Source organism: Choloepus didactylus, chromosome 10, assembly GCF_015220235.1.
Source record: "Choloepus didactylus isolate mChoDid1 chromosome 10, mChoDid1.pri, whole genome shotgun sequence".
NCBI lineage: Eukaryota > Metazoa > Chordata > Mammalia > Pilosa > Megalonychidae > Choloepus > Choloepus didactylus.
Genome location: NC_051316.1, coordinates 26,568,723 through 26,594,839, shown reverse-complemented (window position 1 = coordinate 26,594,839; position 26,117 = coordinate 26,568,723). Strand labels below are relative to the sequence as shown.

Genomic DNA, 26,117 nt, shown 5'->3' with positions numbered 1-26,117 from the left:
TGGATGAAAATGGGAAAACATTTGCAATCGTCTTATATTCAGATTCTCTAGAAAGGAAAGTACCTCTTAAAAGACTGCAAGAAGTAAAGTCTGTTAAAGATTGCTCTAGGAGCTTTATATTTGATGATGAAGATTTGGAAAAACCTTATTTCCCAGACCGAAAATTTCCATCATCTGCTATTGCTTTTAAGTTATCTGAAGATGGAGACTGTATTCCTTATACTATTAATAGGTATTTAAGAGACTATCAAAGGGAAGGAGCCCAGTTTCTCTATGGACACTATATCCGAGGAAGAGGATGTATTCTTGGTGATGACATGGGACTTGGAAAAACAGTACAGGTATTTAGACTAATTACTTTATAATTAAAATTCACTAAGTTCATTTTATTATGTGTATGAATAGCTACCATAATACAAATCTCTCTCTGTACTTCCAAATCTCTCTCTGTACTGCCAACTGTTAGGATAGTTATTGTGTGTTTTGTGTGTGTTTGTTTCACCCACTAGACAGTAAAGTCCTTAAAGTTAAAGTCAGTGTCTCAGTCATTATTTTATTCTCAGTACTTATTAAGTACCTACAAATATTTTGTTCAGAAATAATTTTTTGGTGTAACTTGCCTTGATTTTACCTTCAGTAGTGCTAGTACTAAGACATCAATTATATTTGAAATGGTTTAACTTTCAAGTAATGCTTTATGGAAGGCATGTATTCTGACATTTGGTAAAATACATAGCATGGTTAAATTGATTTCCTGCAGTCCTTTTGTCTATACTGGTTGGAGTTTATCAATTCCAAAGTTTCTTAATCTGGGATCCCTGGATCATTAGGTGTTCTGTTAGTGGACTTCAGAGATCCCCCATAATTGAAATGTTTACCAAAATTAGTATGTCTGTACTTTTCTGCAGAAAGGATCTGTGTTAGTTATCTAATGCGTATAACAAATTACCCCAGAATTTAGCTTCTTAAAACAACACACATTTATCATCTCACAGTTTCCGTTGTCAGGAATCCACATGCAGCCTCTCTGGTCCTCTCACAAGAATGGTTGTGTAGTATAAAGTCTATATTAAGAACTCTAATCTTCTAGCATCATAAACCTCTTTGAAAATTTAATCAAAGCTAAGGAAAATTTAATCAAAGCTATGGTAGGTGCCTTCTGACAGAGCTCGCAGTAATCTCTGCCTCCTGGTATTCACACCTTCTCATAAGGCTGCATCATCTCAAGGCTGGACTGGGAAGGTTTGCCTCCATAGCTCACTCATGTGGTTGCTGGTTGGATTCAGTTCCTCATGGGTTGTTGGACTGACTCTCAGTTTCTCATGAGATGTTGGCTGGAGGCTTCCCTTGGTTCCTTTCTGCGTGGACCTCTTCATAGAGCATCTCACAATTTGGAAGCTTGCTTCATCAGGGCAAGCAAGCAAGAGGGCAAGAGAGGACACTGGTAAGTGGGAAGTTGGAAATCATGGTCTTTTGTAAACTAATCATGGAATAGACATCCCCTCACTTCGCCATATTCTATTCATCAGAACCAATTTGCTAGGTCCAGCCCACACTCAAGGGGAGATTACTCAAGGATGTGAATACCAGGAGATGGAGATTACTGGGAGCCCGGTCAGAAACCACCTACCACAAGGTCCTTAGCTTTCGTTAAATTTCCTAAGAGGTTTATGATCCAAGATGATTAGAGCTCTGAAACTTGACTTTATGCAAAACAGTCACTCTGGATTTGCAGGAGTTTTTGTCTAGTTTGTGATTAAGTCATTCCGTGTTTCCTTCCTTATAATTGGATTTAAACTGTTTTATTCTTCATAACTTTTCTATTGGTTCGTATAATGCAAATGTAAGTGAAAAATTAAATTTAACATTTAAAATAGCCAAGTAATGCCACTGTTCATAAAGTTCTGGTGTGGAAAGCTAGGCTAAAATAAAGTCTTTCAATAATCATAGTATATTACCATTAGCTGTACTCTCTGTTCCTTTCAACTCAGATCATGCAAATAGTACTAGGCTTCCATATTAAAGGTACTTAATAATTGAATGTGGAGTGAATGAATTTGCTTTCTTAGAATAGGTGGCAAGAATGAAGAAGGAACTTTTAGGAAACTATCATCTGTGGCCAAGATATGCAGCAGATGAGTGCTGGGAGAAAATAAATAAGTACTTAAATCCTGTCTGTGAATATCTTTACCTCCTATACTTTTACTATTTTTGCACATGCTAGAAAGTTTTTTCCGACACTTCTTTTACTAGCTAGTCTTCAGAAGTCAGTCAACAGTCACACATACCTTCCTGAGGGTGCTACAAAAAGTGACCTGCAGTTTGATAACCATCACCTTAAAACCTAAGTACAATTCAAATTCTTGTGCATGTTTTAGTCTCATATTTGAAGCTTAGCTTTCATCTCTGAAGCCACATTACCCCAAAATTTCCTTTATTAAATAAATTCATAGAATTATTAATTTTTTTAGAAAAGTTGTGGGTTTACAGAACGATAATGCATAAAACACAGAATTGCCATATCCCCCACCCTATTATTAACACCTTGCATTGGTGTGGTACACTTCTTACAATTGATGAAGGCACATTTTTATAATTGTACTGTTGCTGGATTTGGTTTCCTAGATAAACATGTTCCCAGATTTGGGTTCCTAGGTTCTTGGCCATGCCATGAGAAGGAATTCAAGGGCAAGGCACAGAAAGCAGGCAGAAAGTTTATTCGATACACATGCAGGGAGAAAGAGCACGTGGGCACTCTCGCAAGAAAAGGGGTGAAAGGCGAGAGGCCCCGGTGATGTGGGGCAATCTGCTTTTATAGGTTTTTGTTCCTTTTGTAATTTTTATCAACTATTTTACTACCCTCTCCTTTTTCCTCCTTTGTTGATGCTTGATCATAGATGACTCACTCAGGTGGGGTCTGTTGGCCCCCAGGTGCTTGTTATTGCTTTTCTTCTCAGAGGTGTCTTTCTCCTTGTGGCAATGCTTCTGGGATTTGCCCTTGTTCAGCTACCACTACCCTAATTTTAATCCTGCCACAGTACTATTAAGTGTATAGCCATGGTTTAACTTAGGGTTTACTGTGTAGTACAGTTTCCTCATTTTCACAGGGTTATTTTTAAATTGGCTAATTTCCTGCCCAATTTTATATTACCTGACATACTGAAATCAAATTTATTGCAAGGCTTTTTGAGCTGTTGTGCTATGTGCCTATTGAAAGTCTTTGAGGGCTCGTCTTCAGGAAACTAGGAAATCATTTCTATACTAATTTTGATTCTTAGCTAGATTTGTCTAATTCTTGGGAATCTACTTCTCTTCTTATTGTTCCTGTAACAGATAATAATTTCCACATAAAGAGATAGCTTGGGAGACCCATTTAGGATAGAACTTTTATAGATATGATGACTAAGCCAGTTGTAGAGAAATGTGAACAATGGGTAATGAATTCATTAGAATTTCAAAATGCAAGTTAGTAGAATTAGGTGATGATGAGAATTAGGTGATAATGAGAATAGCCCATTGGCATTCATTCATTCATCTCCTTTTCTGATTCATTTTTTCCCCCCTTGTCCTGATTTCATCCCTTAAATTTTCCCCTTCTTCCATTCTAACTTGGCCATAATATGAAATAGAGCTCTTTTTATTTGTTTTAGCTTGTTTTATATATCAAATAAAGTTTCCTTTCTTCTTTACACATTTAAAAACAGGTACATTTAATATTTTGCATTCTTCAAGGAAAGAAGATTGAAAAATTGTCCATTTGATTTAGTGACATGGGAATCATTGGTAAAAGCCCTTTTGCTGAATTTTGGGAGAAGAGAACAAGCTAGAATTGAATGGGAAGTATGTGCATCTCTTTCAGAAATGTGGCTTTGGAAAGGAGACAAAAGTGACCCCAGTAGTAGCTGAAGAAGGATGGGATTTTTTTTTTTTTATGTGAAATTAATCTGCTTGTTTTTTTTTATTAGATAAATTGTGAGTTTACAGAAAAATCATGTGTAAAATACAGGATGGGTTCCTATATACTACCCTGCTACTAACACCTTCCGTTAGTGTGGTACATTTTGTTACTATTGATTGAAAGCACATTTTTATTTTTATTTTTTTGTGAAAGCACATTTTTATAATTGTACTTTATATCTGTGGTTTAATTTACAGTTTACTGTGTTGTACAATTCCAGGACATTTTTTTAGAAAGTTTTATTCTAGTAACATATGTACAAACCTAAAATTTCCCTTTAACCACATTCAGATATATAATACAGTGCTGTTAATTACATTTACAATGTTCTGCTACCCATCGTCACCATCCATTACCAAAACTTCTCCATCATCCCAAATGGAAACTGTACATTTTTAAGCATTTACTTCCTAATCTGCTTTTTAAATATATAATTTTTTAAAGCATGAGCTAGATTTAATTATGGTTGCCAGTTTGTGACTTCTGTAGTTTCAAGATTCCACATAAATTAAATAAACCCAAACTGTTGTTTGTACATTTCCTGATGGATTAAAGGAGTGTGTACAATGTGTAATTAAATGCAAGGAAAAGTACAAATTCCTGCTGTGAAAGTAATGACCCCTGATGAAAATTATTTTACCTCTCTCTCAGTTTCCTTCATCTGCAAAATGGAGATGATAATTGTTTGGGGGAGCATTAATTGCGTTTTGGCCTTGTATGCCAGTCTGGCAAATTGCCTAAGTCATTAAATAGATAACTATTATTGGAGGCTTTGGGGTATTACAAAAATGGCTCTTTCACCCCTGATGCTATCTTCATGGAATGTCCTAAGGTAGTTTCAGAAAGGACTGATTCAAGTGGAGATTCTGTATAAGTCAAGTGGTGTTTATGGATTCCCAGTTTGTGGTGATTCAGCAATGGAATCAAAATTTACCATCCTCTTCCTCCTGCATGTCCCTGGATGGGATGCTATACAGTGTTCTATTGGACTCTGGAGTTCGAAATAGTTGTTTCAGACAGTTTTTGCCTGTTTAAAGTTTATTCTGGTGGAAGGAGAACTAAATCCTGGAGCTTTCTTACTCCATCATTTTCCCACAATCCTCCCAAAGGATGGGATTTTGAATGAGATTCTTTTTGCATGTTTGTTTTGTACTGTTTGGGGATGGGAGGAATTTGAGGAGTTTTTAAAGTGGATGGGAAGGATCTGGATCAGAGAGAGAGCAGTTGAATATGCAACATGCATAAATATACACATCCATACTTGCGTATACTTCATATACATATCTGTGTACCTACCATACAAACAACACACCCATATATAAATATGCAAAAAATGGGGCACATAGTATCTGCTAACTTATAACTGATTTTTTCCAACATTTTATTATGAAACTTTTCGGACATATTGAAGAGTTGAAGGAATTGTATGGTGAATACTCATCTTCCCACCATCTACATCACATATCTATCCATTCATTAATGCTTGAGCATGCATGTCATTAACTAGAGTTCAATATTTTATTTACAATTATTTTTTTATTTGAGATCAGTTTACAATGAGTGTACAAATCTTAAATACCCAATTCCATGAGTTTTGACAAGTGCGTATTTCTGTGTAAGCCAAAGAAACTCTTTTGTGATATAGAATATTATCACATCTCCTGTTCATATAAATGGGGTCATACAGATATACTCTTTCATGTAAACCTTTTTTCACTTAGCGTGGATGAATGTTTTTCACTTAACACGGATGAATGTTTTTGCGATTCATCCATGTTGTTGATGGCATAGGTGGTTTGTTCCTTTTATTGCTGAGTAGTACCATTCTGTACTGCCACCCATGTATGAGAATTCTGGTTACTCAGCATCCTCACCAGTATTTGGTTTTGTCAGTCTTTTTACTATTTCATTGGAGGTGTGTATATGTATAATTTGAATGACATTAAGGATATTTTTTCTTTGAAGGAATAGCTCTAGCATAGCGTTAAAAAGGTTTTTCATAAAAGAAAAGAACTCAAATCCAGTGAATCCAAATAATTCATTATTTTTATCTTAATTTGATAATTAGCTTTCACAGCCATAAATTCTTAGGGCCTAGAACATATGACTGCTGTTTGAAGAAGATGGTTTTACTATTGTTTGAGATGAGATGCAAAGGAGGGATAGAATTTTGCAAACTGTAAAGATGTTCTTTGAATCTTTATGTATTATTAGATATTACATTGTCAAAGATGTCATCACTAAAGGCTTACCCTTTTAAAAAAAATCTAGTAAATCTCAATCCTGAGAAATGGTAGGATTGATAATAATTAAAGCTTTCTTAGGTTATTTTCAATACTACTTTTTTGATAATATGATCTTTAGTACATTTAAACCATATTAAAATTTGAAAGTTCTTTGAATCACAAGTCACACTGTTTACTCAGGAATATAGTAATAAAGATAAAAATAAAATTGTCTTTATTTTCATTCATGGAGAAAATGCATTAATATCCAAGGTGAATGGTTAACAGGGCCACAAGCCCTTTAAAGCAGAAACGAGAATTTCCTGGTGTTTAAAAGACAAAATGGCCTTCCTTGTTTTGGCATGTAGTCCAGATTGCAGGAAAAGAGCTTTGTAAAGATCAGTTGACTGGGCCCTTTTCAAAATGGCACTTTGTTTTGTTGTTTTTTTTCCAAAGTAAACAAAAACTATTATACTTTTTGAAGTTCAATTGTAAAGCACTTGCTCTACACATTTTTATCTCCCAGGGAGATGAAAAATAAGGGAATAGGCTTTTTCTCCCCTCTATCATAAATAGACACTTTTTGCTATGCCTTCTAATGTTGATTGGAGGGATGGTTTGTTGCTGTCTTTCCCAGCCTCTCATTTACTCCATATATCATGAGCCGACTGTATATGAGGAAAGTCTTTGCCTGACAGAGTTTAGAAAGGAATGCCTATAAAAACAGAAAGTTTCCCAGAGAGGTATTTTATTTCTGAAATGCAATTTTTTTTTTGCCTTTTACTGTTCTAAAGGTGGATGATTTAAATACTTATTTTTGTTCTTTTCATCTGTAAACATAATTTTAGCACTATTCCACAATAAATCATGTTCTGTTCTATTCTTTGCAGATTAGTTTTGTAAACCTTCCTTATAAATTGGTCATTCATCTTCTAGGAATTAGATTTTAATAGACCTTATGCAGTGCTACTAGTGTGATAGTGATGGCTAGATGTCAACTAAAAACTCGTATTCCCTTTGCCTTCTCTGTTGCAATGGGAGGTGGCAACCCAGACAGAGACTACCCTTCCCAGCCCTTCTGGCATGTCCCTTGCTTGTCATTGGGGCCTGTGACTGAGTTCAGTCAATAGAATGTGGGTAGAAGTGATGACTGCCATTTTCAATCCTGGTCCATAAAATCCACTTTTGCTATTTGTTGGAGATTGAATATTTCAGATCTCAACCCCTAGTCCTGTGGATGTGAACCATTTGTAAACAGGACCTTTGAAGATGTTATTAGTTAAGGTGTGCTCAAACTGAATGAAGGTAGGCTTTAATCTAGTATGGCTGAAGTCCTTATAAACAAAGAAGCCATAGGTTGCAGCTGGAAGTCAACGACCTGGAAGAGAAAATTGGAGACACTGTCATGTCCATTGCCACGTAATAGAAAAGCCAAGGAACCCCAAAGATTGCCAGGCAACCAAAAGATACCAAACCCTGGAAGAAGCCAGCCTTCTAGCCTCTGAGACCCTGAGCCAATAAATTCCTGTTAAGCCAACCCATTATATGGTATTTGTTTTAGCATCAAGGAGACTTAATATACTATTATTATTATCAATTGAATCATGACCCCCCCATAAAGATACGCTTAGGTCCTAAACCCCTGTGGATGTGAATACCCTGTGGATGTGAACCCACTTGTAAATACGATCTCTGAAGATGTTATTTGTTAAGGAGAAGCCAAACTGAATCAGGGCAGGCATTAGTCCAGTATGACTGGAGACCTTATAAGCACAGTAAATTTGGATACAAGTAGTAGTAGGAAACAGATGGCCATGTGAATTATTCAGGGTTCTCTAGGGAAACAGAACCAACAAGAGATAGCTGTAAATATTATGGGATTTATTTTAGGAATTGGCTCACTTAACTGTGGGGATGCGTAAGTCCAATTGCTTGACCAAACAACTGAGCACCATAACCTGGCCAAGCCAACACATGAACCTAACCATCAACACCAGCAAGAAGAAACCGCCAGACACCAGAGTGCTACAGACTTCAGAGAAAGCATGGCCCTGCCAACACCTTGATTTTTGACTTACAATCTCTAAAACTGAGACAATAAATTCCTGTTGTTTAAGCCAGCCAGTCTGTGGTTATAAAGGCCCTACAAACTAAAATAGCTATTCTTCAAATTCTCCCTTTCCATATCTGCCTTTTGTATGTGACACATTACTGCTGCATGACCTTAATTAATATATCAAGCTGAGTTTGTCAGTGGTTTTAGTTAGCTTTTCTGGGTAGTGTTTATACTCAAAGTCAAGTTTATTTTATTTCAGCTTACTTTTTTGGGGTAGTGGGTGGGTAGGTAATGGGCTAGGAAGTGGCATAGAATATTTAAATGAATTCAAAGATTTTTCTTTGAAATCATTAGTGGATTTAGTGAATTAAGTAAAACTAATCCATACTTAAAGAATATAAATTTAGTTACATGCTATGAAACTTCTCCCAAAGATATGAGATTCTTAGGTAAAATAATACATTTCATATACCTTTGTTCAGGAAATTTGCAAATTGTTAAAATTTGTTAAAGATTAGAATTAAGATTGTATATCATCTTGGGTAGATGAACAGACTGAGTTATGAATTACCATAATTAGGAACATAGTTTTCTTATCACGAAATAATCCATAGATGAGTAAGAGCAAAGCAGTGGGTTAGATCTTACATTGCCTCATTAAAATTGCCATCAGTATCTAAAGCTATCTTTTTTTTTTTTTTTTTGGCTTTTTCAGTAGTCTTTGAGGACCAGTTGCCTAAAATTTATTTATTTATTTATTTATTTATTTATTTTTTAAAATCTTCATTTTATTGAGATATATTCACATACCACACAGTCATACAAAACAAATTGTACATTCGATTGTTCACAGTACCATTACATAGTTGTTCATTCATCACCTAAATCAATCCCTGACACCTTCATTAGCACACACACAAAAATAACAAGAATAATAATTAAAGTGAAAAAGAGCAATTAAAGTAAAAAAGAACACTGGGTACCTTTGTCTGTTTGTTTGTTTGTTTGTTTCCTTACCCTATTTTTCTAGTCATCCATCCATAAACTAGACAAAGGGGAGTGTGGTCCTTATGGCTTTCCCAATCCCATTGTCACCCCTCATAAGCTACATTTTTATACAATTGTCTTTGAGATTCATGGGTTCTGGGTTGTAGTTTGATAGTTTCAGGTATCTACCACCAGCTACCCCAATTCTTTAGAACCTAAAAAGGGTTGTCTAAATTGTGCGTAAGAGTGCCCACCAGAGTGACTTCTCGGCTCCTTTTGGAATCTCTCTGCCACTGAAGCTTATTTCATTTCCTTTCACATCCCCCTTTTGGTCAAGAAGATGTTCTCCATCCCACGATGCTGGGTCTATATTCCTCCCCGGGAGTCATATTCCACGTTGCCAGGGAGATTCACTCCCTTGGGTGTCTGATCCCACGTAGAGGGGAGGACAGTGAAATCACTTCCAAACTTTCAGGTTGGCTTAGGTAGAGAGAGAGGGCCACATCTGAGCAACAAAGAGGCATTCGGGAGGAGGCTCTTAGGTACAATTATAGGGAGGCCTAGCCTCTCCTTTGCAACAACAGTCTTCCCAAGGGTAAATCCTGTGGTAGAGAGCTCAACCCATCAAACCACCAGTCCCCTATATTACAAACAATAAAATGCATAGATTAATTATTTTGTTTGTTTTTTCTAACATTTACCAAGAGTTTTTAAAAATTTCCCATTGTGCTTATGAATTTGTCTATTTCTTTTATGTCAATAAATTTTTCTTTACCAATTTAGATTTTTTATAAATTCCAGGTGAATTAATTTTTTATTTGAATTGTGCCTTTATTTTTAATTTAATACTTTTTGTTCTTTATCTTATGTTAATGTAGGTATATTAACTGTCTTTTGGTTTTGTTTGCATGGTCTATCTTCTCCATCCCTTACTTTCAACTTTCTCTATCCTTTGTTTTAGGTGTCATCCTAAGATGTGTCTGGCAATCTTTGCTTTTAATTAGAGCATTTAGTCCCTTTCCATTTGATGTTATTTATAGTATATTTGGATTTAAGTTTACTATTTTACTACTTGTTTTTTCTTTGTTGCATGCCACCTGTGTTTCCTCTTATTTTTTTTACCTTCTTTTAGATAGAATATTTTGTATTATTCCATTATCCCCTCTTTTGAGGTTGGTAGTCGCACATTCTTTTATTATTCTTCTAGTGATTATCCCAGGGGTTCCAACTGACATTCTTGGCTTACCAAATTCTAATACAAATTAATGTGTTTATTTCATTCTTTACAATATAAAGACTTCAGAGTATTGTAGCTACACTTATTCCCCTTCTGACTATTCTGCAGTTATTGTCATATCTTTTAATTCTTCCACTATTTGTTCCCAATAAAATATTAGTATTTTTTATAATGTTAATATTCATTTATATTTTCTACATATTTGCCGTTTTTGTTGCTCTTAAATTTTCCCTGTTTCTCAAGAGCTTCTACCTGGGATCATTTTCCTTATGCCTGAAAACATCCTTTAGTTATTTTTTTTAGTGTGGCCCCTTTGGTATTAATTGGTTAAGTTTTTGTTTGTCTGAAAATGTCTTGCTCTTCATTTTTTTTTTTTTTTACATTTTTCATTGTGAAATATAAAATATATAGAGAACAGTGATAACTTTCAAAATACGACTTAATAAGAAGTTAGAGAGCAAATTTCAAAGAATATTATTGGTTATAGTTCCACAATTTCAGTTATTTCCTTATTGTGAATATAACATATATACAGAAAGTTGGTAACTTTCAAAGTACAATTTAATGAGTAGCTATAGAGCAAATTTCAAAGAATGTTATGGGTTACAGTTCCACCATTTCAGTTATTACTTTCTAGATATTCCAATACCCTAGCATCTAAAAACTATTGTGTATTTATATAAAGATTCAGTGTTTGTAATCCTTTGTTAAATCCTATCTTGTCCGTTGCTACCCCTTCCTCTCATTTAATCACTTTCTCGATCTTCAGGAATGTCTAGGCAGTGACCACCCTAACTTGGTCATATTGAGAAGAGGTGTCAACATTATGGGGAAGGGAGCTGCACCTGGTTGATGTTCTTGAAGAGGCTGTTGCCTCTGGGTTTTGGGACTTAGCTGCATAGGAACACTCTGGAGGACTTAAGTTTCTGAAAAATAAACTTAGTGAGTGAAACTTTTAGAGCGTCTCAGATAGAGACCTAGGTATTTCAGGACTACTGTTGGTTAGAGCTTGACATACTGTGGTCATTTGGAATATCTAGCTGGAGCTTGCATAAGAGTAACCTCCAAGATGGCCTCTCAGCTCTATTTGAAATCTTTTAGCCACTGAGGCCTTATTTTGTTACCTTTCTTTTCCCCCTTTCGGTCAAGAAAGCATTTTCAATCCCTCTATGCCACTGACCTTCATTCTTGAATGATGTTTTCACTAAGTACAAAAATCTAGATTACTCTTATTTTAACACTTTGAATATATTCTGTTTATAATGACTTCCATGTTTTTGTTGCAAGCTCAGCTAGTTGACTAGTTGTTGCTCTTTTGTAGATAATCTGTTTTTTCCTCTGGCTGCTTTTAAGATTTTTTTCTGTCTCAGGTTTTCAGCAGTTTTTTATGAGATACGTACTTGTAGATTTTTTCTTTTTGGCGGTGGGGGCACTTTGTGTTGTTAGTAGATCTTGAATCGATGGCTTGATTTTTTTTTTTTTTTTTAAATCTGTTTGGGGTTTTCAGCCTTTATCTCTTCATATACTTCTGCCCCATTCTTCTCTATCTTTTGGGGTTTCAGATTAAAGGTATTCTCCCACCATGGTTTTAACTCTATTTTTCTATAGTTTTTCTAATTCTATCATACTTTTTCTTTAGGTTTTAATATTTCCGTAATTTATTTTTGTGAGGTAATGATCAACTCTTTTTTCCCCTCATAGATACCTCATATCCTTTCCCCCAATCTTTAAAACAACCCTATCAATATTGTATGTGCCATTTTTAGTTATTATTCAGTGAAGTTAATCTAACTTACCCAAGTTCACATAGCTGCCAAGCAACTTGAACTTAAATGTGAACCAAAGTCCAATTGATTCAATATTTTTTGCTCTTTGTTACATGAAGTTATGTTTCCTTCTTACTTAATGTCTGTCTTTCTCACTTGATTTTTGGAGAATAGCTATGTATTGATTAATTATGTATCTTAAAATAACATTCTTTCATTCCACATATATTTTTGGATTATAAAGAAGAATTTATGAGCCATATTTACTTTCTTATGGCGCCTACTTTCTATAGGGAAGAAAGAATGTACACAGTTTATTTTAATAGAGGTTATGAAGGGATAGTTTCTGTGGATAGGAACAAATGAGAAGATAATGTTACAATTGTTGGGATGAAAGAGAATTCATTGAGTAGGTAGAATTTATCATGGAAGAGAGGGCATGTGAGATTTTTTTTTTAAGTATATCCAAGGGTAACATTTATAATTTCTTTGTTTACAAATGAGCTAAATCATATAGTGTTTTGTTCTGTTTTCCCCCAAACAGATCTGTTTATACATACTTTAATTGTCATTAATTGGTTAGTGAGTCTTATAAGCGTGAAATTTTGTCTATTGTGATATATTGTACATGGTGATTAAAAAATAGGTTTTCTTTTCAGGTTATTCATTTCTGGCTGCAGTTTTGCGTAAAAAGGGAACTCGTGAAGATATTGAAAATAACATGCCAGAGTTTTACTAAGAAGTATGAAAAAGGAACCCCTTTCTGTGTGCAGCAAAAAAGGTAAAATATCTAGAAATATTCAGCTCAGGAAATGGTATTGCAGAAGCTTATAAAAACTTAGAATATCACATTTAGTATAATTTCAAACATAAAAATTTAAGAAATAATTAAAATATTTGTTTTATGTGCCTATTTTTGAAGGATTATCAGTTTCATCTCAAGTTAATATGTTTGAATTTCAGAACATCAAAATCGCTTTAGCCTTAAACTTGTTTTGGGGTTTCGTGTCTGTTGCTTAGCTGATTTACATGATTTGCCTTGATTTAATTTGTTAAACTTCCATGAATAATATGTAAGTTAATTGATGTCTTCCTTATGCATTTTTATTATAAAGGAGACAGTATATAGATAACAGAGGTACATGATTAATTTTAAAGTTGCTTAGCAGAATAATTACAAGCCAAAAATACTGTAACAAATTCTTCCTATTTAAGGAACACTGAATTTGGAATCAAAAAGAATAAGGTCTAGGCTTGTCTTTGCTTCTGCCCATGTGACTATAAGCATATCTATACTTCAACTTTCTCCTTTATAAATTTATGTTAATAAATATCTTGTACAGATCCTTATTTTTTAAAAAAAGAGATTAACAAACAACTTTCCACAAGTTTTAAAACAGAGTGTCTTTCTTATACAGAAGTCCATGTTCTACAATAGTGCTTTTCAAGCTGTTTGGTAAAAGAGTAGTCATCAATTTATTTTTAGATTCCAAATGTTTCAAATTGATACTTTTATAAAATATAATAAAAATTAATTACTAGAAAACTGAATAGGAAAAAGCATACTTCATAAAAGCCTGAGTTTTTATTATCAGATTCAACACACATAAAATTATTCTGTCCAATTGTCATAAACGTTTCTTAATGCATACCTTCAATTTCAGGTAATAGTTTGCCAGCTGACACAGATTTGTGGCTCACACATTGAGTGGCACTGCTCTACAATATTTTATGCCATGAGTATGTGCCACTAAACATTAGCTGTGGAAATTTGTCTACTTGTTCATCTTATAATCATATATTCTTATGAACTTTGAATTTCTTGGGCGTTTTAAAGCCACGTTTCTTTGAACTACTGTATTCATTTCCTTGATGGTGTTCTAGAGGGTAGATGAAGACAGAGATAAGGCATGGTATATCTTCCTCATCAAGTTTGCCTAAAGCTTGGGAGGGAAAAAGTTAAATAATTGAAAATATTCTAAAATTTAGAATATGAAAATATTTTTGTGTTAAAACAATTTATGCAAATTATTTATGCAAAGTTTCCTTGTGTTTTTAAGAGAAAATGCTAGACTTTAAAGAAGTTTCTAGCTTCTTGGAATTTACCTCTCAGACTGCTTACTCTTCTCTGCCATTAGGGGCATTTCAGTGCAAGATTTTGAGAAATATTCCCTTAAGACATGAGAATTGTTATCACTTTAAAATTCTCCTGTTTTTTTTTTTCTTTTTACTAGCATAAATGCTAGGAATCAATTTGATTCTAGAAAGCAGTATGATTTTTAATGTTTTCAAGTCTGCAAGAGCTCAAGTACTTTTTCTGGGCCTAGATTCAGTTGTTCTTTGGTTCCAGATGTCAGTACAGAGCTTACAAATCTCTTATCTGTCCCTTTGACAATTAGCAGAAGGGAGAGAAAGGAAAGAGGGAAAATAAATTTAAAAATATTTAAAAGATAAAGTATTACAGAAAGAACAAGAATCAGAGAAAAGAAATTAAAGAAAGATATTCATTTGATAGTATGAGAAAATGTGCTAATTGCTCCCTCAGTTGACACTAATGCCTGCTGTCTCGCTCATTCTCTTTCTCTCTCTCTTTTATTCCCTGCCCTTTCTTTCCCTCTTTCCTTACTTACTTTCTTTTATTGTATTCTGTTGGTGATAGTCTGAGGAGACAGGTGCTGTCATTCTTTGTTGATGGGAATAAATTTTGGTACAGCCTGTTTGTATTTCAATTTGGAAATATTTATTAAAACTGAATTCTAGCACTGAATCGTTAGATGAATTTCCAATAATGCAAAAAGATATATTTAGGAAAATAGTTTCAGGAAGCATTGTTTATTGGCAATAAACTCAATGTCCATCAATAAATAAATGACTGGTTAAATAAATTATGCTGCATGTATACAATGGCATAATATACAGCTATTAATAATAAGGCTTAAATATATATTAAGGCAAGGAACAATATCAGCTATATTGTCATGTAAAAAACAAGGTACAGAAGTAGGTATTCAGTATTCTACTTTTTGTTTATGCATTCATTATTGCTGAAGGAGTATACAAGAAATGAACACTGACTGCCTGTAAGAGAAAGAAACTTAGGAACTGAAGTAGATAGAAGGTGACTAATTCTTCATATTGTATATACCCTTTTTGTATTTTTACCAGGTACCTATTTTATTTTTTAAAAATTGCATTGGAATTTTTATTTTATTACATTAAATTCATCAATTAATGTGAATAGTTGACCTCTCACTGTTGAGTCTTCTTTTTTAAGGAGCATCATCATTTAATGAGATCAATTTTTTCTGTTCATCAGTATTTCAACTTAGTATCTTTTCTGTTGGATAATAGTATAGCCATTCCCTCTCCTTTTTTGATTACTAATTACAATTTGCATGAAATATTTTTTTCTATTCTGTCGCTTTCAGTCTACTTGTATATTTGAATTTAAGATGAAACTCTTCTAAACAGGATATAGTTGGGTCCTGCTTTTTTTTAGATCCATTCTGCCAATATCTGCCTTTTGACTGGAAAGTTTAAACCAGTTGTATTTAAAATAACTATTGACAGGACTTACTCCTGCCATTTTACTATTCTATTTTTGCCATAACTTTTTGGTGCCTCGGTTCTTCCATTAGTGGTTTCTTTTGCATTTAGTTGATCTTTTGTAATGAAAGTTTAGAATCCCTTCTCATTTCTTTCTGTGTATTTTTTTCATATATTTTCTTTGTGGTTGCCATTGGGCTTAAATGTAATATCCTAAATTTGTAACAATCACATTTGATTTGATACCAACCTAACTTTAATAGCATATGAATAGCATGTCCCTATAACCTTCTGTCCCTTTGCCCCATATGTTATTCTTGTCACAAATTACATCTTTTACATTTTGTGTCTAGGACCATATATTTATTACCACTGTTAATGTATTTTCATTTTAGAACCTGTAAGAAGTAAAAGGTAGAGTTACAAACCAAAATTATAAGAGTACTGGCATTTATATTTACCCATCTCTTTACCTTTATTGGAGATCTTTATTTCTTCATGCAGCTTTGATCTATTTTCTAGTGTCCTTTCCTTTCAACCTGAAGGTCTTCCTTTAGCATTTTTTGTAGGGCTGGTTTAATCATGACAAACTCCCTTAACTTTTTATTTTAACCTGGAAATGTCTTCATCTCTCCCTTATTTATGAAAGGCAGTTCTACTAGATATAGTATTTTTGGTTTTTGATTTTTTTCTTTCACCACTTTAAATATGTCTTCCACTGTTTCCTTGCCTCCATGGTTTCTGATAAGAAATTGACCCTTACTCTGTTTGATGTTCCCTTGTATATGATGTGTTGTTACCCTCTTGTGACTTTCAAGATTCTGTTCTTGTGTTTGGCATTTGACAGTTTAATTGTACCAGGTCAGTTTGGGTTTATCCTGTTTGGAGTTTGTTGAATTTCACTAGATGTGTATGTTCATGTCTTTTGTTAAATTTGGGGGAATTTTCAACCATTATTTCTTTGAGTGTTCTTTCTGCCCCTTTCTCTCTTTCTTATACTTTTTTGGCTCTCATAATGCATATATTGGTACGCTTGATGGAATCCCATTGGTTTCTTAGTCTCTGCTTTTTTTTTTTTTTATCTTCATTTTACTGAGATATATTCACATACCACGCAGTCATACAAAACAAATCGTACTTTCGATTCTTTACAGTACCATTACATAGTTGTACATTCATCACCTTAATCAATCCCTGACACCTTCATAAGCACACACACAAAAATAACAAGAATAATAATTAGAGTGAAAAAGAACAATTGAAGTAGAAAAGAACACTGGGGACCTTTGTCTGTTTGTTTGTTTGTTTGTTTCCTTCCCCTATTTTTCTACTCATCCATCCATAAACTAGACAAAGTGGAGTGTGGTCCTTATGGCTTTCCTAATCCCATTGTCACCCCTCATAAGCTACATTTTTATACAATTGTCTTTGAGATTCATGGGTTCTGGGTTGTAGTTTGATAGTTTCAGGTATCCACCACCAGCTACTCCAATTCTTTAGAACCTAAAAAGGGTTGTCTAAATTGTGCGTAAGAGTGCCCACCAGAGTGACTTCTCGGCTCCTTTTGGAATCTCTCTGCCACTGAAGCTTATTTCATTTCCTTTCACATCCCCCTTTTGGTCAAGAAGATGTTCTCCATCCCACGATGCCGGGTCTACATTCCTCCCCGGGAGTCATATTCCACGTTGCCAGGGAGATTCACTCCCCTGGGTGTCTGATCCCACGTAAGGGGGAGGGCAGTGATTTCACTTTTCAAGTTGGCTTAGCTAGAGAGAGAGGGCCACATCTGAGCAACAAAGAGGCATTCGGGAGGAGGCTCTTAGGCACAATTATAGGGAGGCCTAGCGTCTCCTTTGCAGCAACAGTCTTCCCAAGGGTAAATCCTGTGGTAGAGGGCTCAATCCATCAAACCACCAGTCCCCTATGTCTGTGGTCATGTTAGCAACCATGGAGGTGGGGTAGGCCAATACCCCTGCATTCTCCACAGGCTCCTCAAGGGGGCAATACATCTTTTTTTTTCCTTGTTTTTCTTTTTTTTTTTTTTTTAACTTTCCCTTCTTTTTTAAATCAACTGTATAAAAAAAAAGTTAAAAAGAAAACAAACATACAATAAAAGAACATTTCAAAGAGACCATAACAAGGGAGTAAGAAAAAGACAACTAACCTAAGATAACTGCTTAACTTCCAACATGTTCCTACTTTACCCCAAGAAAGTTACATAATATAGCAACATTTCTGTGAACTTGTTCCTACTATATCCATCAGAAATTAACAGACCATAGTCATTCCTGGGCATCCCCAGAACGTTAAATACCTTATCTGTTCTTCTTGGATTATTGTTCACCCTTCCTTAATTGTTCTCTATTGCTAGTTCCCCTACATTCTACATTATAAACCATTTGTTTTACATTTTTCAAAGTTCACATTAGTGGTAGCATATAATATTTCTCTTTTTGTGCCTGGCTTATTTCGCTCAGCATTATGTCTTCAAGGTTCATCCATGTTGTCATATGTTTCACGAGATCGTTCCTTCTTACTGCCGCGTAGTATTCCATCGTGTGTATATACCACATTTTATTTATCCACTCATCTGTTGAAGGACGTTTGGGTTGTTTCCATCTCTTGGCAATTGTGAATAATGCTGCTATGAACATTGGCGTGCAGATATCTGTTCGTGTCACTGCTTTCCGACCTTCCGGGTATATACCGAGAAGTGCAATCGCTGGATCGAATGGTAACTCTATATCTAGTTTTCTAAGGAACTACCAGACTGACTTCCAGAGTGGCTGAACCATTATACAGTCCCACCAACAATGAATAAGAGTTCCAATTTCTCCACATCCCCTCCAGCATTTGTAGTTTCCTGTTTGTTTAATGGCAGCCATTCTAACCAGTGTTAGATGGTATCTCATTGTGGTCTTAATTTGCATCTCTCTAATAGCTAGTGAAGCTGAACATTTTTTCATGTGTTTCTTGGCCATTTGTAATTCCTCTTCAGAGAACTGTCTTTTCATATCTTTTGCCCATTTTATAATTGGGCTGTCTGTACTATTGTCATTGAGTTGTAGGATTTCTTTGTATATGCAAGATATCAGTCTTTTGTCAGATACATGGTTTCCAAAAATTTTTTCCCATTGAGTTGGCTGCCTCTTTACCTTTTTGAGAAATTCCTTTGAGGTGCAGAAACTTCTAAGCTTGAGGAGTTCCCATTTATCTATTTTCTCTTTTGTTGCTTGTGCTTTGGGTGTAAAGTCTAGGAAGTGGCCTCCTAATACAAGGTCTTGAAGATGTTTTCCTACATTATCTTCTAGGAGTTTTATGGTACTTTCTTTTATATTGAGATCTTTGGTCCATTTTGAGTTAATTTTTGTGTAGGGGGTGAGGTAGGGGTCCTCTTTCATTCTTTTGGATATGGATATCCAACTCTCCCAGCCCCATTTGTTGAAAAGACCATTATGGCTCAGTTTGGTGACTTTGGGGGCCTTATCAAAGATCAGTCGGCCATAGATCTGAGGGTCTATCTCTGAATTCTCAATTCGATTCCATTGATCTGTATGTCTATCTTTGTGCCAGTACCATGCTGTTTTGACAACTGTGGCTTTATAATAAGCTTCAAAGTCAGGGAGTGTAAGTCCTCCCACTTCCTTTTTCTTTTTTAGAGTGTCTTTAGCAATTCGAGGCATCTTCCCTTTCCAAATAAATTTGATAACTAGCTTTTCCAAGTCTGCAAAGTAGGTTGTTGGAATTTTGATTGGGATTGCATTGAATCTGTAGATGAGTTTGGGTAGAATTGACATCTTAATGACATTTAGCCTTCCTATCCATGAACATGGAATATTTTTCCATCTTTTAAGGTCCCCTTCTATTTCTTTTAGTAGAGTTATGTAGTTTTCTTTGTATAGGTCTTTTACATCTTTGGTTAAGTTTATTCCTAGGTACTTGATTTTTTTAGTTGCTATTGAAAATGGTATCTTTTTCTTGAGTGTCTCTTCAGTTTGTTCATTTCTAGCATATAGAAACATTACTGACTTATGTGCATTAATCTTGTATCCCGCTACTTTGCTAAATTTTTTTATTAGCTCTAGTAGGTGTATCGTTGATTTCTCAGGGTTTTCTAGATATAAGATCATATCATCTGCAAACAATGACAGTTTTACTTCTTCTTTTCCAATTTGGATGCCTTTTATTTCTTTGTCTTGCCGGATTGCCCTGGCTAGCACTTCCAGCACAATGTTGAATAACAGTGGTGACAGCGGGCATCCTTGTCTTGTTCCTGATCTTAGAGGGAAGGCTTTCAGTCTCTCACCATTGAGTACTATGCTGGCTGTGGGTTTTTTATATATGCTCTTTATCATGTTGAGGAAGTTTCCTTCAATTCCTACCTTTTGAAGTGTTTTTATCAAAAACGGATGTTGGATTTTGTCAAATGCTTTTTCAGCATCTATTGAGATGATCAATTGATTTTTCCCTTTCGAGTTTTTAATGTGTTGTAATACATTGATTGTTTTTCTTATGTTGAACCATCCTTGCATGCCTGGAATGAACCCCACTTGGTCATGGTGTATGATTTTTTTAATGTGTCTTTGGATTCGATTTGCAAGTATTTTGTTGAGGATTTTTGCATCTATATTCATTAGGGAGATTGGCCGGTAGTTTTCCTTTTTTGTAGCATCTTTGCCTGGTTTTGGTATTAGATTGATGTTAGCTCCATAAAATGAGTTAGGTAGTGTTCCATTTTTTTCAATGTTTTGAAAGAGTTTGAGTAAGATTGGTGTCAGATCTTTCTGGAAAGTTTGGTAGAATTCCCCTGTGAAGCCATCTGGCCCTGGGCATTTATTTGTGGGAAGATTTTTGATGACTGATTGGATCTCTTTGCTTGTGATGGGTTGGTTGAGGTCTTCTATTTCTTCTCTGGTCAGTCTAGGTTGTTCATATGTTTCCAGGAAATTGTCCATTTCTTCTACATTATCCAGTTTGTTGCCATACAGTTGTTCATAATATCCTCTTATAATTTTTTTAATTTCTTCAGGATCTGCAGTTATGTCACCTTTTTCATTCATTATTTTGTTTATATGGGTCTTCTCTCTTTTTGATTTTGTCAGTCTAGCTAGGGGCTTGTCAATCTTGTTGATCTTCTCAAAGAACCAACTTTTGGTGATATTTATCCTTTCTATTGTTTTTTTGTTCTCTATGTCATTTATTTCTGCTTTAATCCTTGTTATTTCTTTTCTTGTACTTGGTTTAGGATTGGTTTGCTGTTCATTTTCTAGCTTCTTCAGTTGATCCATTAGTTCTTTGATTTTGGCTCTTTCTTCCTTTTTAATATATGCGTTTAGTGCTATAAATTTCCCCCTTAGCACTGCTTTTGCTGCATCCCATAGGTTTTGGTATGTTGTGTTCTCATTTTCATTCGTCTCTATATATTTAGCAATTTCTCTTGCTATTTCTTCTTTAACCCACTGATTGTTTAGGAGTGTGTTGTTTAACCTCCAGGTATTTGTGAATTTTCTAAGTCTCTGATGGTTATTGACTTCTAATTGTATTCCATTGTGGTCAGAGAATGTGCTTTGAATAATTTCAATCTTTTTAAATTTATTGAGGCTTGTTTTATGTCCCAGCATATGATCTATTCTGGAGAAAGTTCCGTGAGCACTAGAAAAGTATGTGTATCCTGGTGATTTGGGATGTAATGTCCTGTATATGTCTGTAAAATCTAATTCATTTATCAGATTGTTTAGGTTTTCAATTTCCTTATTGGTCTTCTGTCTGGTTGATCTATCTATAGGAGAGAGTGATGTGTTGAAGTCTCCCACAATTATTGTGGAAACATCAATTGCTTCCTTTAGTTTTGCCAGTGTTTCTCTCATGTATTTTGTGGCACCTTGATTGGGTGCATAGACATTTACGATTGTTATTTCTTCTTGCTGAATTGCCCCTTTTATTAGTATGTAGTGGCCTTCTTTGTCTCTCAAAACATCCCTGCATTTGAAGTCTATTTGATCTGAGATTAATATTGCTACACCTGCTTTCTTTTGGCTGTAGCTTGCATGAAATATTTTTTTCCATCCTTTCACTTTCAGTTTCTTTGTGTCCCTGTGTCTAAGATGAGTCTCTTGTATGCAACATATTGATGGTTCATTTTTTTTGATCCATTCTGCGAATCTATATCTTTTAATTGGGGAGTTTAATCCATTTACATTCAACATTAAAACCGTGAAGGCATTTCTTGAATTGGCCATCTTATCCTTTGGTTTATGTTTGCCATATTTTTCCCTCTCTCTATTAATATCCTTTATTGTACCCATACCGAATCTCTTTAGTACTGAACCTTTCTCCAAGTCTCTCTGTCCTGTCTTTGTTTCTCTGTCTTTAGGGCTCCCTTTAGTATCTCCAGTAGGGCAGGTCTCTTGTTAGCAAATTCTCTCAGCATTTGTTTGTCTGTGAAAAATTTAAGCTCTCCCTCAAATTTGAAGGAGAGCTTTGCTGGATAAAGTATTCTTGGCTGGAAATGTTTCTCACTCAGAATTTTAAATATATCATGCCACTGCCTTCTTGCCTCCATGGTGGCTGCTGAGTAGTCACTACTTAGTCTTATGCTGTTTCCTTTGTATGTGGTGAATTGTTTTTCTCTTGCTGCTTTCAGAACTTGCTCCTTCTCTTCTGTGTTTGACAGTGTGATCAGTATATGTCTTGGAGTGGGTTTATTTGGATTTATTCTATTTGGAGTTCGCTGAGCATTTATGATTTGTGTATTTATGTTGTTTAGAAGATTTGGGAAGTTTTCCCCAACAATTTCTTTGAATACTCTTCCTAGACCTTTACCCTTTTCTTCCCCTTCTGGGACACCAATGAGTCTTATATTTGGACGTTTCATATTATCTATCATATCCCTGAGGTCCATTTCGATTTTTTCAATTTTTTTCCCCATTCTTTCTTTTATGCTTTCATTTTCCATTCTGTCATCTTCCAGGTCACTGATTCGTTGTTCAACTTCCTCTAGTCTTGTACTATGAGTGTCCAGAATCTTTTTAATTTGGTCAACAGTTTCTTTAATTTCCATAAGATCATCCATTTTTTTATTTAGTCTTGCAATGTCTTCTTTATGCTCTTCTAGGGTCTTCTTGATTTCCTTTGTATCCCGTACTATGGTCTCATTGTTCATCTTTAGTTCTTTGAGTAGCTGCTCTAGGTGCTGTGTCTCTTCTGATATTTTGATTTGGGTGCTTGTGCTTGGGTTATCCATATCGTCTGGTTTTTTCATATGCTTTATAATTTTCTGTTGTTTTTGGCCTCGTGGCATTTGCTGAACTTGATAGGGTTCTTTTAGGATTTGTAGACCAATTGAAGTCCTTATCTCTAATTTATCAGATCTACAGCTTCGTGGAGTACACTTTCTCTAACTAACCAGCAGGTGGCATCCACGAGCCACCTGTTCTCCACAAGCCAGTTCTCCCCTGCTTAGCCTTTTTGGTGAGTGGGGGAGTGAGTCTTGTGGGGTCCAATTGATGTACCAAGCTTGCGTGTGTAGTTGGTGTTGCCTGCCCTGTATATGGGGCGTGTTTCTGGGCAGTCAGGGAGCGGGGGGTGGCCCTAACAATCAAATCTCCCTGGTGATCCTAGAATTTTAAAGCTGCTGCAATAGTCTAATCCTTCAGTTCAGTCCTGCCACAGTTTGTCTCTGCCACTGACCCACAAGTCCTTGGTATTGGCGTATGTCTCCTGAGACTTGCAAGTGGGCCCCTCTTCCAGGCTGTGCACCCCGGGTCCTCTGTTGAGGGCTGACTGTGCTATGTCACAGGTGAGTGCCGTCCCCCTAGGGCAGTTCTGGGCTGCTGGGCTGTGTAGGGAGGCTCCCAGTCTGCTGAAATGATGGTTGAATGGGGCTTTGTTAATTCACACTGCTCCACCTTCCCAACTCTGGGACAATCAACTGAGGTTGCAGGAAAGGCTAATGTCCACGCCCAGTTTTGTGGTGTGTACCTGTTATTTGAAGCGCTTCCGTCACACTGGGTTGTCTGGGGCAGCTCTGGGCTATGGGGCTGGCGATGGGCAGGAGTGTTTCCTGTCCACCAGGATGATGGCTGTGAGCGGACACCCCCCTTTTCTTGGGAAGTTGTGGTGTTTAGTGAATTTTCTCAGCCACTGGATTATTGCCTTTTGTCTCAGAGCTCTCTTAGTTCTGCTCTTGACTTGACCTGCCCAAATTGCAAGTCTTTTAAGCTTTCTGTTTTGGGAGATTTCGCTGATCTCAGCAGTTCCACGTTTTCATGAGTGTTGTATGAAGTATGCCCAAAGTCAGATTGCTCTGTGGTGTCCAGTCCACGCAGTTCCTGGCTTTCTACCTACTTTCCTGGAGGAGTAACTAAAACATACAGCTCACCAGTCCGCCATCTTGCCCCGCCTCTCTCTGTTTGCTTTTTTTTTTCATTCCTTTTTCTTTCCACTCCTCAGACTGAATAATTTCATTTGTTTGTTCTTCAAGTGCACTGATTCTTTCACCAGCTCCAATCTGCTGTTAAGCCCTTCTAGGAAATTTTTTGTTATTGTGGTCTTCGTAGCCACTATTTCTGTTTCGTTCCTTTTTATGATATATATATATTTATATATCTTTATTGAAATTCTCTTTTTGTTTGTTGTTTACCTGATTTCCATTATTTCTTTGTTTGTGTTTTCCTTTAGCACTTTGAACATAATTAGGACCATTTTTTTAAAATTCAGTTTTATTGGGATATATTCACACACATACAGTCATCCATGGTGTACAATCAACTGTTCACAGTGCCATCACATATTTGTGCATTCATCACCCCAATCTATTTTTGAACATTTTCCTTACACCAGAAAGAATCAGAATAAGAATAAAAAATAAAAATTAAAAAGAACACCCAAATCACCCCCCCATCCCACCCTATTTTTCATTTAGGTTTTGTCCCCATTTTTCTACTCATTCATTCATACACTGGATAAAGAGAGTGTGATCCACAAGGTTTTCCCAATCGTACCGTCACCCTTTGTAAGTTACATTGTTTTACCATTGTCTTCAAGAGTCAGGGTTACTGGATTGGAGTTTGGTAGTTTCAGGTATTTACTTCTAGCTATTCCAATATGTTAAAACCTAGAAAGTGTTATCCATATAGTGCTTAAGCATGTCCACCAGAGTGACCTCTCAACTCCGTTTGAAATCTCTCAGCCACTGAAGCTTTATTTCATTTCACTTCACATCCCCCTTTTGGTCAAGAAGATGTTCTCAATTCCATGATGCCAGGTCCAGATTCATCCCCATGAGTCATACCCTGCATTGCCAGGGAAATTTACACCCCTCGGAGTCAGGTCCTATGTACAGGGGAGGGCAGCGAGATCACCCGCCAAGGTTACTTAGAGAGGGCCACATCTCAGCAACAAAGAGGCACTCAGGAGGAGATACTTAGGCACAATTATAAGCAGGTTTAGCCTCTCCTTGCAGCAACCAGCTTCATAGGGGCCAGCCCCAAGACAGAGGGCTCAGCACATCAAGTTTTCAGTCCCCAGTGTTTATGAGAACATCAGCAACAATCCAGGTGAGGAAGTCCAATGCCTCTGCATCCTCCCCCAGCTCTTCAGGGTGGCCCCAAATATATATTTTTATTCTCCACCCAGATTACTTTAGGATGTGTTGTTATTTCATTCTAATCTATACAGACCTATCATAGCTCACTTCCTATTCAAACTTCCATTTAATTGTGGTGTTTGAACAAACTGTGGAAGTTGTATTTGTTTAGAAAATACAGATTCTACACCAAATAAACATCTCTTCTCTTGGTCTCACATGGAAGTTGAAGTTTTAACACACAGTCAAGAAAACTGCATTTTTAAGAGACAGCTTATGAAATGTCTAGAAAAGTAATAAGTTCCTTTTTCTTTCTTATGCTAATGCCAGCATTTCAAAGGAATTCTGAAGAAGTAATGTTGAAACTCCTTGAAAAAAGCCCTTTCATGAATTGAGTGTTACAGATTAAGGAGTGGTGGGTTTGAGGTATATGTATGGGATATAATACATCTCCTATACATTTTTTAAACTGTATGAGTGTGAATAAATCATCTAAGAATGCATGAAATAGATATTTTGTGCCAAGAATAAATTCCTAAATGAAAAGACACTAACTATGCATTTCAAATATTGATTCTCGAAATAATTCTTCAGATTTAGGCTGTCAAGTTTAGATTGGTATTCAGTCTTTATGAAAATGAATCATGGTATGTTCATTTTAAAATGCCACTATCTTGTATGATAAAACTTTAGAGATTCTAAGTAAAATTAATAATTAATATTAAAGCAAGGGAGGATGATTTTTCTAGCAGTCAT

General features: G+C 35.7%; 1 protein-coding gene across 2 annotated transcripts in view; it reads left to right on the top strand.

The window, feature by feature from the left end:
• Positions 1–327: 327 nt before the first annotated feature.
• Positions 328–26,117, top strand: part of ERCC6L2 (ERCC excision repair 6 like 2) — a 126,251-nt gene continuing 100,461 nt past the window's right edge. For both annotated transcript variants that reach the window (XM_037797159.1, XM_037797158.1), the window contains exons 1-2: positions 328–341; positions 12,889–13,010. The gene's annotated coding sequence lies outside the window, so the exon portion shown is untranslated. The remainder of the gene's footprint in view (positions 342–12,888; positions 13,011–26,117) is intronic.